The 18,589-nt window shown below is 46.4% G+C and overlaps 1 long non-coding RNA gene across 1 annotated transcript; it reads right to left on the bottom strand.

The window, feature by feature from the left end:
- Window positions 1–5,895: 5,895 nt before the first annotated feature.
- LOC137525516 (uncharacterized) lies at window positions 5,896–16,221 on the bottom strand. Its single transcript, XR_011022928.1, has 2 exons — window positions 16,077–16,221; window positions 5,896–6,520 (listed from the first exon to the last, which is right to left on the bottom strand). It is a non-coding gene; the product is annotated as an uncharacterized lncRNA (long non-coding RNA).
- Between the last annotated feature and the right edge of the window lie 2,368 nt (window positions 16,222–18,589).

Here is an 18,589-nt window from a genome sequence, read left to right as displayed (position 1 = left end):
GGCGGGGGAGAGGCGGAGATACGCGCTGACAGACGCGCGTGGGGCAGGGCTGCGGCGGTTAGCCCTGCCCCAACCAGGAAGAGATCCCCCGCTGCACCGAGGGGATTTGGGGGTGAAGGGACCCCCGTTAAGCCGCGGGATAGCGGCGTTTTAGCAGGGGCACACATGCCCCTGCTATCTATGAGGTCTGAAGCAAGATTTATTCTCGCTTCAGACTCTTTTTAACCACTAGCTGACCGTGTCACACCGATGGGCGTGGATGCGGTGGCAGCCCCAGGACCGCCTAACACCGATCGGCGTAAGGTCCTTGGGGCGTGGGATGCACACGCATCCCCACTCTGATGGCGGAGCTCTGCTCCACTTCCAGTCTCCCAGCGGCAAACGCCGCTAGGAGACTGTTAGACAGTGAAACCGCCATCTATTTACTAGGTACAGAGCTGGGATCTAAGGCAGCGCTGTACTAGGGACAGCCATGTGACATGGCTGTCCCCTCCAGAGGCTCAGGGGTGATCGGCTGTCATACGCTAAAGCCTACGACAGCTGACCACGGGGATTGGCTGGCGGGCTGGGGCAATTATTTTTTAAAAAAGGACACATTTTTTTCAAAAATAAGAAGATAAATATTTATTAAAAAAATAAAAATAAACATTGGGGGGAGCGATCAGACCCCACCAGCAGAGAGCTCTGTTGGTGGGGAGAAAAGTGGGGGATCACTTGTGTGCTGAGTTGTGCGGCCCTGCAGCGAGGCCTTAAAGCTGCAGTGGCCCAATTGGATAAAAATGGCCTGGTCTTCAGGGGGGGTTTAACACTGCGGTCCTCAAGAGGTTAAGGACTGGTGATAGGTATAACTGACTAACCAATCAAGGATTGTAGACAAGATGAACACCGCTCACTACCCCACTGACTCGGTCAGGAGCAGGACCAGGGGCAGCCAAGCCCCATCTAACTCTGTAGAAAGGAAGGAAAATCTTCTTCACTAGCATAGTAAATATCCAATCTTTATTAGAAAATGAACATGCCGGACATGCAGATTAGCTCATGCGTATTGGAGCTTCACAATCACTCCTTAGTCATAGCTCAATAACCAATCATTGAGCCCGATTCATTAAGCTGTGCTGCTATAGCAGCGCAAGCTAAATGACATCAGCACAAGCTAAATGCAGTGCTATGTATTTATTGGCCCTCCAGTCGTTACAAGAACTTGCACTTGAAAGTGCACCTGTGGATATGTTAGACGCTGGGGTTGCCACCTTTGGCCCGGGTCCACGGTTTTATTTGCCTCAGCTGGATGACGTAGGCCTACGCAACAAATCAAAAAAGTTTCCTCCTTTTTCACTGAGTCCTAACCTCAAAACCTTTATTAACGTGGTTGAAGTTGGTAAAAAGAGTTGGTAAAATTGAAAAATCAAAAAACGACCACGGATAATTTGAGCACTGAAGAACGCAAAGTTTTACAGGAAATTACCAAGAATAACAGCAGATGGGTTATTAAACCCTCCGATAAGGGGGGCAATGTGGTGGTCATGTCGGTTGAGTTGTACAGGAACATGTGTCTGGATATCTTAAGTAGACGGGATTGCGACAGGAGGGTCCCCGCGTCCATGGTCACCTCGTGTCAACGTAAATTGTTTTCGTTAATTGATGATGCTGCAATGAGATCAGTAATTGACGAGAATACGGTCAGTTTTCTTAAGGTTAATATACCTATCATACCGACTTTTTATGCCCTACCCAAGGTGCATAAAAAGCTCGACAAGCCTCTGGGTCGCCCAATTGTGTCGGGCCGTGGCTCTTTAACGGAAAAAGTCAGTATTTATGTTGACTGTTATCTCCAACCTCATGTGCAAGCTCTTCCATCGTACATTCGTGACACATCGCACTTGTTGAGGATTTTGGAGGGGTTACAACTACCCCCCAATACACTGCTGGTGGCTATGGACGTAGAGGCACTCTATTCAAGCATTCCCCATGATCTGGGCATTAGAGCTGTGGGAACATTTCTCAGTGAACTGGGGATACAACATACGGCGCACAGCGGTTTCCTGCTGTCTTTACTTGAATTTTTGCTTACCAACAATATTTTTATGTTTGAGGGGTCCCACTACCTCCAGGTGCAGGGCGCGGCGATGGGAACCACGTGTGCCCCGTCGTATGCAAACCTGTACCTGGGGGAGTGGGAGCGTGAGCTCTTTTCTAGTGATGGCCTCTCGATGTATCTGTGCCACATATTGTCGTGGCACAGGTACATCGATGACATCATCATTTTATGGACAGGTGGACAAAGTCACCTACATCTTTTTCTTGATGCCTTGAATGTGAATTCCAGGAATCTCAAGTTTACCATGCAATTTAGCCCCTCTGCAATTCCTTTTCTTGATATCTGGATCTCACTGGGGGAGGGGGGAGCTGTGTCAACCAGCCTATATAGAAAGGAGACAGCTACTAACTCTCTCCTAAGGGCAGACAGCTTCCATCCCTCCCACACGGTGAGAGGCATACCGGTGGGGCAATACCTACGTTTGAGACGGAATTGCTCGGATGACGAGACCTTTAGAGTAGAGGCCAACAAACTTAAGGGTAAATTCAAGGAAAGGGGTTACCCTGAGGGAGCTTTGAGGAAGGCATTTAAGAGAGCGGATGCAAGCAGTCGCACATCCCTCCTCTCAAATAAATATCGGGAGACACAGGACGGTAGGAACGCTGTGCGCTTCTGTACAAGATTCTCAGCACAACACCAACAAATTAGCCACATAATTAACAAACATTGGCACATTCTTACCAATGATGTTAAGCTCAGCAGGCATGTGCCTGAAAGACCACTTTTTTCATTTCGACGGGCACCCTCTCTTAGAGATAGTTTGGTTAGCAGCCATTTCGTCAACCCTTCAACTACATCTAGACATTGCAAGGTACTAGGGACGTACACATGTGGTGGCTGCACCATGTGTAGATATGTGCATGTGGGTCGCGATGTCAGGCTACCGGATGGTAGAGATTGGACGCTTGCTCATTTTGTTAATTGCAATACCACACTGGTAGTTTACCTATTGTTGTGCCCCTGTGGTGCATTTTATATAGGCAAAACCAAACGGGAGTTGCGTGCCAGGATTTCTGATCATGTAACCAGTATAAGGAGTAAGAATGCGTCCAATCTCACCCCGGTGGCCAGGCATTTCAAAACCTTGCATGCAGGGAACCCTGTTAAAATGTGATTCATTGGTCTGGATCGCATTCATGCTTCTCAGCGTGGTGGGGACATGGACAGACTATTATTACAGCGGGAATCTAGGTGGATCTTTGACCTGGAGGCAACATTGCCTCCGGGATTGAATGAGAACACCAGTTATGCTTTTTTTTTTGCCTGTCTGATGTCCCTCTCATTGAATCCTTTTCGTAGGTTAGCTCTCTGGTGCACCCGCTCTGCCTCTGTGATGCTATGGGTCATCCCTTACTGTATACATCGCCGAACACTATAGGCCACAATGTTAAGTTTCTTTTGTTGAGGGTGCTTTTTGCATCCGTCTTTTGGGGGGACTTCTTCTTTTTTGTTTGTCCCCTGAGCGTGATGTGCTTAAGACTTACCTGCTATTGGCCACCAACTATTCTTGTCACTATCAATTATCCTTTAGATTTAACGGCCTTATTTAGGTGTTATGATTTTTCTAACTATATAATTACTGTATATTTGCGGGGCTCTTGTCTCCCTGTTCCGGTCTGGTCTGTCGCGTGGTCCGGCCTCGCCCGCCCCCTCCGGTGGTGCCGCTTGGTGCGGCTGGGGCTTGGTGGACTCCGTGGTGGGGGGACGAGAGGTGTCATATTGGCCCAGCTGTTCTCTTGCCCGGAGTCCGTCCGCCCTACCCACCCCGTGTGCGGCGTTCGGGCGGTTGGGCGGGGCTTTGGCGGACGCGCCGGCGGGTTGCTATGGCGGCCTGTCGTCGCGTCTGCCCGCCCCACCCTCCTGCCCGGCATTGGCCGCCTGTGGGGGCGGGCGTGGCCGGCCCATTGGTGACGTCGGCCCGGCGGGGAGTTAAGATCCCCTCATGGGGGACGATGCGGAGTGACGTACACCTCCAGTGGAAGCCGGAAGTCCGGCGAAACCGGTCGAGGACGCATGTGCTGCGTCCCGACCTCCATCATCCTCCCACACGTGGACCTGGCCTCCCCCGTATGTGGGCCCTGGATTCCTATGATCATCAGCACCACATTTTGAGCCCTGAAAGCATTTAGTGCCGACTGGACATGGACACTCTCTGGAGCATGTAAGCTTACCACTGAAACAGCAATTACACTGCTATGTGTTTGTCGGCAGGCTGCTATCCTGTGTACAGCAAGCGAATGCCTGTCATCCTAAGAGCCAATATGTTGCTTGTGGATATCTGCTCACATGGAGTCTCTGCTTACTAACTTTGCTACTGCATGGCAACTGTACTCATGTGCTTTGTGTGTCTCTTGCTGCTGCTCAATCAGGCCATCTTGCACAGATCTCAGAACTTTCAAAGCATGATCTTCAGATTTGCTATGTTGATGTTGCTTACATGCCTGGATGCTTTCATTTCCTTGTGATGGGCTGGAGGATTGCTGGACCTTCACCTGTATGAAGTGTCTTTATCTGGACATCCCTATGGAGTCACTATAATCCTGTTGCCCATATATTTGCATATGCTGAACTTTAGCTTCCAGCCAATGTTTTTGATTATACGGCTGGGTTAACTGTCCATAGGGGCCAGACTGGCTCCTCTTGTGTTATTATTAGGGAAGGTGTAGGTGTGGGACCTGCTGTGGGGGTGGGGGTCCGGGTGTCCCCGGGGGGGGGATTGTGGAGGTTGCGGGGTGGGCACATTTTTAATTGTGTATTTTTATGCTATTTCGTGGATTAATAAAATATTTCTCATTTTGATACTGCAATTATCTTTTGTGATTTGTCGGGTCATACCCACTGTCTTCTTATCTCATTGTTTTCTACTATTAGAAAATGAACATGCCGGACATGCAGATTAGCTCATGCGTATTGGAGCTTCACAATCACTCCTTAGTCATAGCTCAATAACCAATCATTGAGCCCGATTCATTAAGCTGTGCTGCTATAGCAGCGCAAGCTAAATGACATCAGCACAAGCTAAATGCAGTGCTATGTAGCGTGCGCTCCTAAATTACCTGCGCCCATTACTATTTTCCGGCCGCTGCTTGAAAGTACATTGAGATGTGACGTATCACGGCCACTACTACATTAATTAATGTAATAGCGGCCGTGCTAGTGAAGTATTGTTGTCATGATACTCCACATCTGGCGGTACATGCAAGGAGTGGCCGCCAAATAGTAACAGGTGCCGATAATTTAGGAGTGCACCGCGCATAGCGTAGCGTGCAGCCCTGTATTTAGCTTGCACTGGTGTTATCTAGTTTGCAATGCTATAGCTTAATGAATCAGGCGGTATATGAGCTATTTCAGCTATTTGAAAGTAATAGGCAATTTTATGGTATGCATAAGGCTGGAGAACAAGAAAGTGTGTAGTACTGACTGTGAAACATGTTGGTGGGTCTTTCATGCTGTGGGATTGCAGAGCAAAACCAGGCGCTCAGCGACAAAACTAAGTGCTGCCATACTAGTAATGTTATACTGTGCGGTGCGCATAAGGGCAATTCGGGGTTACGGCGATCCCTTCAAGTTGTGACAACTCAGAGGGGGTATAGTATTTTACACCGCTGGGGATTTCAGTGGCAGCAGGGTGAGCCGTCGTTTGGCTCAACCGGCCGCCAGTTCACCGGTGGCGTGCTAATACGTACGTTAACCAGGACATCTTGTGCAAATCAGCAGTAATATAAGAAAGAAAAGCACCACAACCTTGTGCAAAGGTGTGAAATTCTCGAGTTTGAGGTTAATTAGCCAAAAAACTGTTTTTCTTCAAGATAATTATATTTTTCAACAACTTCATAGTAGTTTCAAACTTTTGGTCTGTTATATATGCCATGCCAATTTTTTTAATGAAAGTGTAATTTCACTTTAAATACAAAACATGAATAAAGCAAAACATGCTGTGCATTTCATTTTAAGATGTTTTATGGGTGAACTATAAATCCTCACGGTCCTTGAACCCTTCACCAATGGAATCACAGGCGGTCTTCTTATCACAGCTCCCAACATTGACAAAATGTACAGGCACTGATTTTTCACAGGTAACACAAACCACATTGTTTTCTTTTTTGTATTTATAATGACAATACTTTGTTGTTGGATTGCAGTTGATCAGCATGAACTTGCTACGAGTCAATACATCGCTTGGACCTTCAATTCCTCTACAAATGGCCTTCACAGGTTCTGGCCGTGAGTAGATGAAGGTGTTGCATTTCTTGCAGTGGAATAAGGCTCTACTCATGACGTTGTCACAGTCAATGTCCAGCGTGCTGGTGAGATGCTTCTTCTGAAATGTTTCCCAGTCTTGGCATGAGGACATGTTCCAGAAGAGGCTCAGGACAATAGCAGATACCAGAATCGAAGAGGATTCTGGGAACATTCTGTGATCTGAAAAGTGAGACAGGAAAAAAGTGTAAATTCAGCATTTCACTGAGTCAAGATCAGAATGCTGAAGAGGAGATAGAGACACTGTACAATTAGCTTTCACTGTACAAATGTATTGTCACTTGTGAGTTATCATCATTGGAAAAATACATTTATTAAAGCAGTAGGATCAGCCATACTATGCCAGGGAAAAAAACACATATATAAGTAGATAAATACTTGCACTACTTACATAACACATGTATTATACTGTCCACGTTTTGATTTCAGTGAATGTTATATAGTAAATGACGAGAATTCTGTTCCTGGTGGGGGCCATGTCTTTTGCCCACAGTTAAGGCTAACTCGTGATGTCACTTCTGCCCTTTACTTTTTTTCTTCTCTCCTCCAATCACTGAGTCACCTCAGCCTTACTTGTAAACACAAGTGAGTAGGGGATTAGGTTTCAGATAAGCAGCTGGCAGGGAAATAAAGGGAAGAGGAGGAATAGATTATAGATAAAAAGAACCCCCAGCATGCAATTCTTTGGCACGACTACTAAAGGCCCAGTGCTCCTTAAGTATGTGATAACTCCAAATCATAATAGCAGAAAAAGTTTTGAAAGTTTTAAATGCAGGATTAGCATCTTTATCACTTAATACACTCAGACCAGTTGCTGTTGAAATTTGATTTTTATGGTGACGATACCGCTTTAAGGCAGCACAGTGGCGTACTAAGCATTAGGCTCGAATCCCAGCCTAGCCACCATCTGCAAGGAGTTTGTATGTTCTCCCTTTGTCTGCGTGAGTTTCCTCTGGGAACTCCATTTTACTCCCACATACCAAAAACATACAGATACTTTAACTGGCTCCTCCATAAATTGGCCCTAGACTACAATGGACATATGAGGATTGAGGATAGTAGGGATTAGATTGTAAGCCCCTCTGAGAGACAGTTAGTGGTAAGAGTTTGGACCCTACCGGAGAAAAGCACTTTACTAAAGTTTTGTTGTTGTCGTTGTTGACTATACACTCTGTAAAGCAATGCAGAAGATGGCTGTAACGATTGTGGAACTTTCTCTGTGATCAGCGCACAACGCGTGCGCTGATACGGCGGAAATCCTCCACAAGCGTATAATTGCAGGAATCCAGCAAAAGGTGCTACGCACCCGTAGAGGGAAATTCCTGTCGACAGATGGCGCTGAGGAGTGCAGAGGAACCAATCCTCTGTACCTCCACAAATGCCAGACAGGAATTGTACGAAGCGCAGAATGCAATCGCAAGGGAAGCTATTGCGAATGAGAACGAGCAAAGGGACAGGTTGTATGTGTGTGCGCCAATCTAGTCGCCACCCCACGACAGCCAGATATGAAACAGAAACGCAACCGCAAGTAAGGCGATTGCCAAAACTGACACAAGGCATATCAGAATAGAATACGAGGATAGCAAAGGCACAGCAAATCATACAATGAGGAGATACGGAAAATAACAAATGCTAACTGAACGCGAACACCGCACTCATTCGCAACAGTGCACGCGTTCATGCGCAGTCTCCACGTGATAAGCACAATAGAGACAAGCACGCCTAACTAACCATCGACAGACAAACATGAAACAGAGGACGCGAGCGCTTGCTTAACGGTTACCCCACCGAGCCTCCAGCAAGCGTTCGTAGCAGACAAGACAGACACATGAAAACAGGGACAAGCAAGAGATAGGATCCACAGCACTAGCGAAAGTGGCTAGCGCGATCCCAGGAGACAGAACAGAAGGATCCACAGCGCTAGCGAAAGTGGCTAGCGCGATCCAGGTACAGAGTAGCAGAACAGAAGGATCCACAGCGCTAGCGGAAAGTGGCTAGCGCGATCCAAGGAGACAGAACAGAAGGATCCACAGCGCTAGCGCAAGATGCTAGCGCGATCCAAGTGAGACAGATCAGATAGCTGGTAGCAACCGCTGCACCAGCTATACTCCAAGAACAGAGATCAGAACCATTTCATGTCGACCACCACTGGGACAGGACAACAGCAACAGAACAAACAAACAGATAAACAATCCTAACTGCACTAGGGAACCTGCCTAGCAGTTTCCAGGAATTACTCTAAGCTGATCTTCAAACAAAGAGCATGGCTGACACTCTCCAGAGTGTTTCACAGGAAGACTCCTTATGAACAGCCAAGCATTGTGGGAAACACATAGCACTTATAGTACACGCCTCCAATGAATGTGGCCAGGCAATTTGCATGACAACGTATGCAAATTCCTCAGCAAGCACAAGCTGCAAAACTAACAGAAGCTCTTCTTTCCAGAGTCCTGCAGCATGCAAACCTAAACAATGGTCAAAAAGCTGCCTGCCTGCACAGGCAGCTGAGCAGATCATTACAGTACCCCCCCCCCCCCCTCCAGGATTGAATTCCAGACGACCCTCAAAACTGCTATTAGCAAACCACTTTAACAGAAGACTCATGAAGGTCGGGACAGCCCGACAAGGTCCAATTCCAGAGTCAGTCCACCCGAAAGAGACCTCATCGGAAACAGAAGCCACCGAAACATGCCCATCAGCACTACAAGTCTCAGCGTAACACCCATCAGGACTGTGGATACCAGAGAAGAAGCCATCGACACCCTCCAGACAATACCCACCACCTTCCAAGGAGCGTCCGAAAATACCGAATCTGCCACAAAATCTGTTCGAAGTGTCCCTTACAACACAAAAGCCACCGTTGATCTTATCCAGGGTACCAAGCAAAATTTCACCCGGAATCTCCCAGAACCTTTTGAAGCTCCGCAGAGATCCCAAGAGAGCAGAACAATCACCAGGTTCACATGGAGAACTATCAAGAACCCCTATGGAACCAATGACAATTCCAGACTTAGAATTACAAGGACACCTATCAAGATCAAGACTTTAAGGGACCACTTCTGGGCAAGCAGGCAGGCTAAATCAGAACATGTCTCCACCGAGGAAGCATCTGAGTACGCTGGTAACCAAGGCACACTTGGGCTTTCTGGGTCACAGAGCACACTGGGGTACACCAGCACAGGAGAAACCTCAGGACATGTCAGGGAACTGCCAACCTCAGAGTCCGGCACGACAAGACCAAAACCAGTACCGGGCAGAGAATCATCATGAGTGGAGGTCACAGGTACTGGTCTTTCAAAAGAAGACTCAGACATAAATTCAGAATTTTCTGTGACTGTAATATCATCATTGACTACATATGAGTGAAGCTCCACCAGAGCTGCAAAGGTAGTCAGCACAACAGCAATGCCTACTGAAGTGGGCAACACCTCAGAAGGACTTGGGGGGCAGGAGACATCTCCTACAAGTTCTGCTCCCTTTGGGAGGAACTCGGAGACCTCCAGAACATCAAACAAGACCTCAGGAACATCATTTTCCAGGTTTTCTAAGAAGGATTCTGAACTATCCAAGTTACAGGGCAAAACTGGAACTTTATTTTGTGGACAGGGCAGATGTCCCAGGAATGGTTCCACCATAACCTGAGACTGAACTTCATCATAATTAGCGGGATGTACAGGAACATTTACTGGAACACACACTGACTCCCTAACTTCATTCTCACTGTACCCCGAATTCTGTGTGGCAGTCAAACTAGCTTGTATCTCCAAAACTGCAGAAAAACAGGTGAGTATAGTGGCAATACCTAGACGAGCCTCTAGGGACACTGCAGGGGATTCTAAGCAAGGCCACATTGACTCATCCAGAGTACAGGGTGCAGAATCAGCACTTCCCTCAGAGCAAGAAAGGGGCTCACAAACGTCAGTGTGAAAGGAAAACATGTTTTCATTCATGGTACAGGGCAGGTTCAGAGAAAACGTCTCTGAATAAGGCAAAGAAGGTTCAACATCAGATTCGCAAAACCGAAGCGCTGTCTCGCTCTTAGATTCGGCTAACAATGTCGAATCCGAGGAATCAGAACTCAAATCCTGCAAATCAAAATTCACTTTAGGTTGTGAAACTGACGCTTCTATAGCGCAAACCTCCGCGATCTGCGGAGCAGACTGCAAGGCATCTAGGACCGAAACACTGGAGCAACTGTCATCAGGCAACGGGTCCTTACAGGTGTGAACAGGGTGAGACAGAGACTCATTTGCAGAAGAAATAGTGACATCAACAGGATAAACTTTATTAAGCATATTAATTTTACTTTTGACGCTGCATAGTCGAGAAATTTCCCCCATAGCAGGGTCACAGACGGAAGATCTCAAAGATCTGTTAGTAAATGACAAAGGATCCCACACATCCTTGAGGAAACCGGCAGACTCATGCCGATCACAATCTGCAGGAACATCCGAGAAACAGGCATTAGATCGCACAGATTCAAACTGCACACTGTCAGGAGCGAATCCTTCAGGATTCGCACAGGAATCAACCACAGCGGCACACTCATTCATTTCAGATTGCACAAAGTCAAGACTCACATGCTTTACCCCAGAAAGGCAGGAACAATCATCCGACAACGATGTCTCTTTATTGGAATCAATTGGTTGGTGTGTGTGCAACTCATCCAAAATCGTCTGCCACACATAAATCACCAGATCCACATCATCCTTGTCACATTAATCGGAATCAATCCAAAGGTACATAGAATCGAGACAATCATTCAAGACATTTTCGCTTTTTGCGATGTAAAAATCGCAAAAGGCTTTCCAATCAAAATCGAATTCCTCCAGCAAGGCCCCAACATCCCAGGAAGCAAATGGGGGTTCAAACAGGCCAGTATCCAGATAATCTCCATATGGGTGGAGTTCAGGAACAAGAACAGATTTTTTGACTTCTTTAATATAGTGTGCGATCCTACCTATAGCAGGATCCACATAAGCTTTGGATTGAGGCAAAAAAGCCGGAGACGGAACAACATCATTATAAACATCTATAGGGAGTGTTTTATTCCGATGCTTGCGTTTTTTAGTTTTTCTCTTTTTAGCCACTTTGCATGTCTGCTGTTTAAAGAGGAGCTGTTAGGTATAAGGTCTCAGAGAAAATAAACACATATATCAGTAGCTAAAGATTGGCTGTACTTACATTACATATGCATTTCACTGTCCACGTTTGGATTTCACAGAATTTGTATATAGTATATGCAGAGATAGATGCTCCTGACAGCTCATGGCAGGCTCCATGTTTTTCTGTCAAATGTGTCCTCATGTCCTGCCTGCTTCCTGATCACAGATAAGCTCCTACTTGAACAACACAGTGTGCAGTGAATATTAATGAGCCATGTGGCTAGGAACAATAGCTGACTCCTGCAGAGTACTCTGCCCCGAGATTTATCAGTGCTAGGCGCTGGACTGATTAGAAGCTTCTGTAACGTCTCATTAGCAGCCGAGGGGAGGGCCCCAGAATGCTTTGCAGTTTAGTATGCGGCTTGCGTCCTCATGGGTCTATAACAGACTTGCTGATAAGCACACATCAAAGGTAACTGAGATTTTTATCTTCACTAATGGCTTTTGGGCTTCCTTCTAAACTGTTTAACACAGGAGAATAGAGGTTTAAATTAGCTTCTGCAGCCTGACAGTTACTCTTTAAAACCTGAAGTGGCAACAGACACATGGAACTGATTGTCATACTGAAAAGTTTTGCATGGAAGGGAAAGATCAGCTGACCTATCAGCAGCTACACACTCAATCAGAGCAGGTGGTAAGCCAGGCAGTTTAAACCAGTGAGAGAATATCACTGCAAGAAACTGATACAGATTATTATTCCAAGAATTGGTTATTAGCACATCATATGCCCAGGTGAACAAATCGTCTTTTAAGAGCACATAGGCAAACAGAAGAGCCGACGTGGACGGATCAGAAATCTGAAAGGTGGGATTCAGGCAAAACCTCACACATTCAGAAAGAAATTCCACCTTGGTCTATGAATTTAGCCTTTTAAAGCTCTTAAAGACACAGGACCCAAACTCGACAAAATCGTACAAATCAGAAATTCCGTCTACACTGGGGTTTTGGGTTGGGCTAGTCATACTGTAACGATTGTGGAACTTTCTCCGTGATCAGCGAACAACGCGTGCGCTGATACGGCGGAAATCCTTCACAAGCGTATAATTGCAGGAACCCAGCAAAAGGTGCTACGCACCCGTAGAGGGAAATTCCTGTCGGCAGATGGCGCTGAGGAGTGCAGAGGAACCAATCCTCTGTACCTCCACACATGCCAGACAGGAATTGTACGAAGCGCAGAACGCAATCGCAAGGGAAGCGATTGCGAATGAGAACGAGCAAAGGGACAGGTTGTATGTGTGTGCGCCAATCTAGTCGCCACCCCGCGACAGCGCATACATACACAAGAGCAGATACGAAACAGAAACGCAACCGCAAGAAAGGCGATTGCCAAAAGTGACACAAGGCAGATCAGAACAGAATACGAGGATAGCAAAGGCACAGCAAATCATACAATGAGGAGATACAGAAAATAACAAATGCTAACTGAACGCGAACACCATACTCATTCGCAAAACAGTGCACGCGTTCATGCGCGGTCTCCACGTAATAAGCACAATAGAGACAAGCACGCCTAACTAACCATCGACAGACAAACATAAAACAGAGGACGCGAGCGCTTGCTTAACGGTTACCTCACCGAGCCTCCAGCAAGCGTTCGTAGCAGACAAGACAGACACACGAAAACAGGGACAAGCAAGAGATAGGATCCACAGAACTAGCGAAAGTGGCTAACGCGATCCAGGTACAGAGTAGCAGAACAGAAGGATCCACAGCACTAGCGGAAAGTGGCTAGCGCGATCCCAGGAGGCAGAACAGAAGGATCCACAGCGCTAGCGCAAGATGCTAGCGCGATCCAAGTGAGACAGAACAGAAGAGATAGCTGGTAGCAACCGCTGCACCAGCTATACTCCAAGAACAGAGATCAGAACCATTTCCTGTCGACCACCGCTGGGACAGGACAACAGCAACAGAACAAACAAACAGATAAACAATCCTAACTGCACTAGGGAACCTGCCTAGCACAGTTTCCAGGAATTACACTAAGCTGATCTTCAAACAAAGAGCATGGCTGACACTCTCCAGAGTGTTTCACAGGAAGACTCCTTATGAACAGCCAAGCATTGTGGGAAACACATAGTACTTATAGTACATGCCTCCAATGAATGTGGCCAGGCAATTTGCATGACAACGTATGCAAATTCCTCAGCAAGCACAAGCTGCAAAACTGACAGAAGCTCTTCTTTCCAGAGTCCTGCAGCATGCAAACCTACACAATGGTCAAAAAGCTGCCTGCCTGTACAGGCAGCTGAGCAGATCATTACAATGGCAGAGCTATATACTAAATAATAATAATAAATCTTAATTTGTGTACGTCCAGATTCCAATGTTCTTTGAAATTCGTCCTACTTTTCTAATGTCGACTATAATGTGCCCCAAGCTTTTTAATGTTCTCTGTAAAATGTCCTCGGCTCAGAAGTGTCCTCTGTTGTGTGTCCCCAGTTTTCCAGGGTCCTCTGAAATGTCCCTTGTAATGTGTCTCTAGCCTTCCAGGACCTCTTATATTGTTCCACAGCTTTCCAACATCCATTGTAAGGTGCCTCCACCTTACAATGGATGTTGCCCTCTGTAGTTTGTCAGCTTCCCAGTGCCTCCTGTAGTTTGACCCCATTTTACAGTGTCATCTATAACGTGCCCCTAGGTGCTCCTGTAATGTGTCCCCAGCTTTCTGATCTCCCTGGTTATGTGCTTAGCATTTCAACGCCCTTTATAGCAATGGTCCCTGTCCCTTTTGGCACCAAGGACCCATTCCATAGAAGTCAAGTGGGGGTGGAGTACAATGCAATGCCTAGGGGGTGGTGGAAGGCAGTGCAAGGGTTGGAGAGGGGGTGAAGGACAGTGCTAGGACTTGAAATGGTGTAGAGGACAATACTAGGGCTTGGTAGGGAGGGGAGGACAGTACAAGGGCTGGGAAGAGAGTGGAGGACAGTGGCAGGGTTTGGTAGGAGGTGGAAGACAGTGTGGGGCTGGAGAGGGGGTGAAGGACAGTGCCAGGGTTTGGGAGGGTGGTGGAGGAAAGTGCCAGGACAGGGGAGGGGGTGGAGGACAGTGCAAGAGCTTGGGGGGTTGGAAGACAGTGTCAGGGCTTGGGGGAGAGTGGAGGACAGTGCCAGGGCTTAGGAGAGGGTAGAAGACAGTGCCAGGGCTCTGAGTGCTACATTGGTATAGCATCTAACATTCCTCTCACTATAGCAGCCCTATCCACTCTGCAGCATTCTGAGCAGCCTCATCCTGGCGGGGTTCTGGGAAGTCCTCTTTAGGCCACCACTTCCCGGCAAGTCAGCAGCAATCATGTGGATTGGGAGGGATGCCAACACTCTGTAATTTCTGTCGGCCGCCCCCCACTCACACAGACCAATTTAAGTATGCACACGCATCTAAACTGAAGTCAATGAGAGTGCATGTACTGTGCATGCTGTACTGTGCCCTCGACTTTCCAGTGTTTCTTGTAATGTGGCCCCAGTTTTCCAGTGTCCTCTGTGTTGCGTCCCCAGCTTTCCAGGGTCCTCTGTGCTGTGTCTCCAGCTTCCCAGTGGCCTCTGTGGTGTGTCCCTAGCTTTCCACTGTCTGTCCTAAAAAAAATCCTGTCGTTGTTTATCCTCCAGCTTCATTTGCACATAGAGTTTGGCATGGAAGCCTGTTTTGTGCAGAGTTTGACAGCTGAATGTGTCCATCCAACATGACCCATTCCAGTAAGCACACAATACTCTGCTCCTGAACTTTCCACACCCCTCCTGATTATAACCACCTGATCTTAGTCAGCTTTCTGAGATGGGTTTGATTGAAAGCAGGTTGATTGTAATCATTGTAATCAGAGAGGGTTTGTGAAGTCCAGAAACAAAATATTGTCTACCTACTGGAGCAGGTAATATTGGAAGGTATGTTGTGTTGATCTGCAGGCAGCTAGCGTTGACTGGAGACATCTAGTCCAAGAACCCTCTGAATGTGACTCATATCATAGGAGCCTGGAGGTTTCCTGGACGCAGAAGCCTGCAGACAGCACTTGGAGAGGTTAACTTTAAAAGCGTAATCAGTTGCTGATTTTTGAAGACAGTAAACTTGTGTGCTGAACTCTGAAAGGAGTGTGAGGCTGGAGATATTAGGTGGTGGCTCCAAAACCAGAAAAACGGCAAAGGACTTGATAGACAGGTTGGGGCACATTTCCTGGAGTGTCTAATAACCAGAGGAATGGCAACTCTAGATATGATCGAGAGGACATTAAAAATACCCACATTAGTTCCTCTAAGGCCCAGTTCACACTTGCGTTAAAAAAACGGTAAGTTTCAACCCTCCCTCACCAACCCGGCTGCTGTGTCAACGGTGTGAAAACGGATCGGATCGACCGAATCCAATCCGATTGCCAGTGTGAATCAAGCCATACAGATCCGGTGAAGCGGAAATCGGATTTGTTTTACCGGATCCGTTTGGCTAAAATCCCCAATTTGAACAGGGCCTTATGATCAACATGATTAAATATGAACAGTCAACACGGTTCTAGGCACCATCAGCATCAAAACAAAATGATCCTGTCAGCGACAGCAACGCATCATTCCCACCTGTTATCCAGTTCCAGGAGAATTTTCAGAAAGAAGGAATGAAAATACTGGATTGTTCAGCAACATAGAAACACTTTCACTTTCTCATTCTTATCTTGAGCACAGTCAAGATCCAGAGAGTCAGGAAATGCACAAGAGACACTGTTGAAGTCCTCCCTGTCCTCTACTGATTGGACAGTATGTAGAAGTGTTACATAGTGAGAATTATTTAAAGGAGAAGTTCATAGTAGCTCATGTAATCCTTCTGAAATTGCTCCTAAAAAACTTCTTGAATTTGCAAACAAGCTGAAAAATGTACAGACAGAACCTATGTTGTACAATCGAGTGGATAAATGTAGCACACTCATCTAAAAGTTTATTGACACACACTGTCTGTTAAAATATGTTTGTGTTCAATAACTATATTAACTATATTTACAATTGTCCTGTTGTAATGATTGTACAGTAGAACAAAAGATACCTGTGCGGATCAGCTCATTTTGGCGCGCGGCTCTGAGAGCCGATCGCCGAAACTGAGCGCCGTCATAGCAGCAATGCTATGATGCGTGCCCCGCATAGAGGTAATTCGGGGCTACGGCGGCTGCCAGACCCCGAATTACATCTCTCTCCGAGTTGCGACAACTCGGAGGGGGAATAGTATTTAACGTCGCCTGTGAGTTTAGCGGCAGCGGGGAGAGCCGTCATTCAGCTCTCCTCGCGCCGAACTGAGCAGCGCCGAGATAATATGCACCCAAGATACCTGGGTAGCGTGCATACAGAGCGAAGGTCTTTGCTGATCCCTCACCATATATTGTAAGGTGTAGCTATCTCGGCTCAAATGCCCCTAAGGATTATATACAAGGATGTTGGTGGTCTGAGATACTGGTGCCTTTCTAATACAGCAGTCTAAGGACCAACTCCAATATGTCTTGTGTGGGGTCCAGCATACACAGGACACCTCAACACTCAGTTGGTTACTCAGATAGACTCGGGGAGGGGGCAAGGTATACTGTATAACTTGTCACAGGTTCAATCCTTTTGGACAAAGTGAGGCAAACGTCTTGAAATGTCAGGTTTTCAAAAATCTAATGTTTTGCAAGAAGGATCCTAATTAAAATGTATTGTTAGGAGATGCTGGTGCTCACATACAAGATATTCTGAACTAAAAAAATTATGTGTGAAATCAAATTCTATACACCGGGGTCCGTTAAAAATGGCGCCAGTTATCGTAGTTAAAAAACGGCGCCCCATAGAGAACCACTATCGCTAGTTATTTTTCGTTTTTGACAGCTAAAAAACGGCGCCAGCTTTAAAAACGATATTTATCGTTTATATTTATATTTGTATTGCTCCCAAACGATATTTTTCGTTTTAACCCTTGCTTTGCTGCCGTTTGGAAAATATCTGCCCACCGGCTTTAATGTTTAATAGCAAAGCCCCCTTAAAAGCTAAAAACACCAAATTTGCAGGGAATGTTAAGAAGAAAATTGTGAACAAGAGGAACATTTTTTTTTTCAAAAAGACCTTATAGTTTTTGAGAAAATCGATTTTGAATATTCTTCTTCTGACCGTGGGAAAATTAAACGCCCGCCGACTTTAGTGGTTAATGGCAAAGCCCCTTTAGATGCCAGAAACACCAAATGTGTAGGGAATGTTAAGAAGAATAGTGGGAACACGAAGAAAAAAAAATTGTTCAAAAAGACCTTATAGTTTTTGAGAAAATCGATTTTAAATCTTCAAAGAGGAAAATGTATCTATTTAAATCGCGTACTGACATTTCTGCGGCGGAAACAACTCCAGCCGACTTTAGCAGTTAATAGCAAAGTCCCCTTAAATCCTAGCAACACCAAATTTGCAGGATATGTTCAAAAGATACTGGAAAACAATATTTAAAAAAAAATTGAAAATTTTTATTTATTTTTTTTTTTAAATTTCAATTTTTGGGTTATGTTCAGAGTGTGGGAAATTTTTTGAAAAAAATGACGTGGGGTCCCCCCTCCCGAGCCTCTGTAACCCCTTGTCTCCCATGCAGGCTGGGATAGCCAGAATGCGGAGCCCCGGCCGACTGGGGCTTCACACCCTGAGCTATACAAGCCCGCATGGTCCATGGTATGGGGGGCTTCGGGGGGGAGGGGCGGCCAAGCCTTCCCCTCCCCCCCGGAGCCCTTGTCCAATCCATGGACAAGGGGCTCTTCCCCACCTCCGGTGCCCCAGGAGGAGGTGGGGGCGACGACTCCCTGGGGGCGGGTTCATGGTGGCATCTGGGAGTCCCCTTTAAGAAAGGAAACCCAGATGCCTGCCCCCCTCCCAGGAGAAATGAGTATAGGGGTGCAAAGTACCCCTTACCCATTTCCATAAAGAGTTGAATGAAATAAAAACACAACAACGAGAAAAGTCCTTTAAAGAGACTCCGTAACAAAAATTGCATCCTGTTTTTTATCATCCTACATGTTCCAAAAGCTATTCTAATGTGTTCTGGCTAACTGCAGCACTTTCTACTATGACAGTCTCTGTAAGAAATCAATGTATCTTTC

Source organism: Hyperolius riggenbachi, chromosome 7, assembly GCF_040937935.1.
Source record: "Hyperolius riggenbachi isolate aHypRig1 chromosome 7, aHypRig1.pri, whole genome shotgun sequence".
Lineage (NCBI taxonomy): Eukaryota > Metazoa > Chordata > Amphibia > Anura > Hyperoliidae > Hyperolius > Hyperolius riggenbachi.
This window is presented reverse-complemented; position numbering and strand designations above follow the sequence as displayed.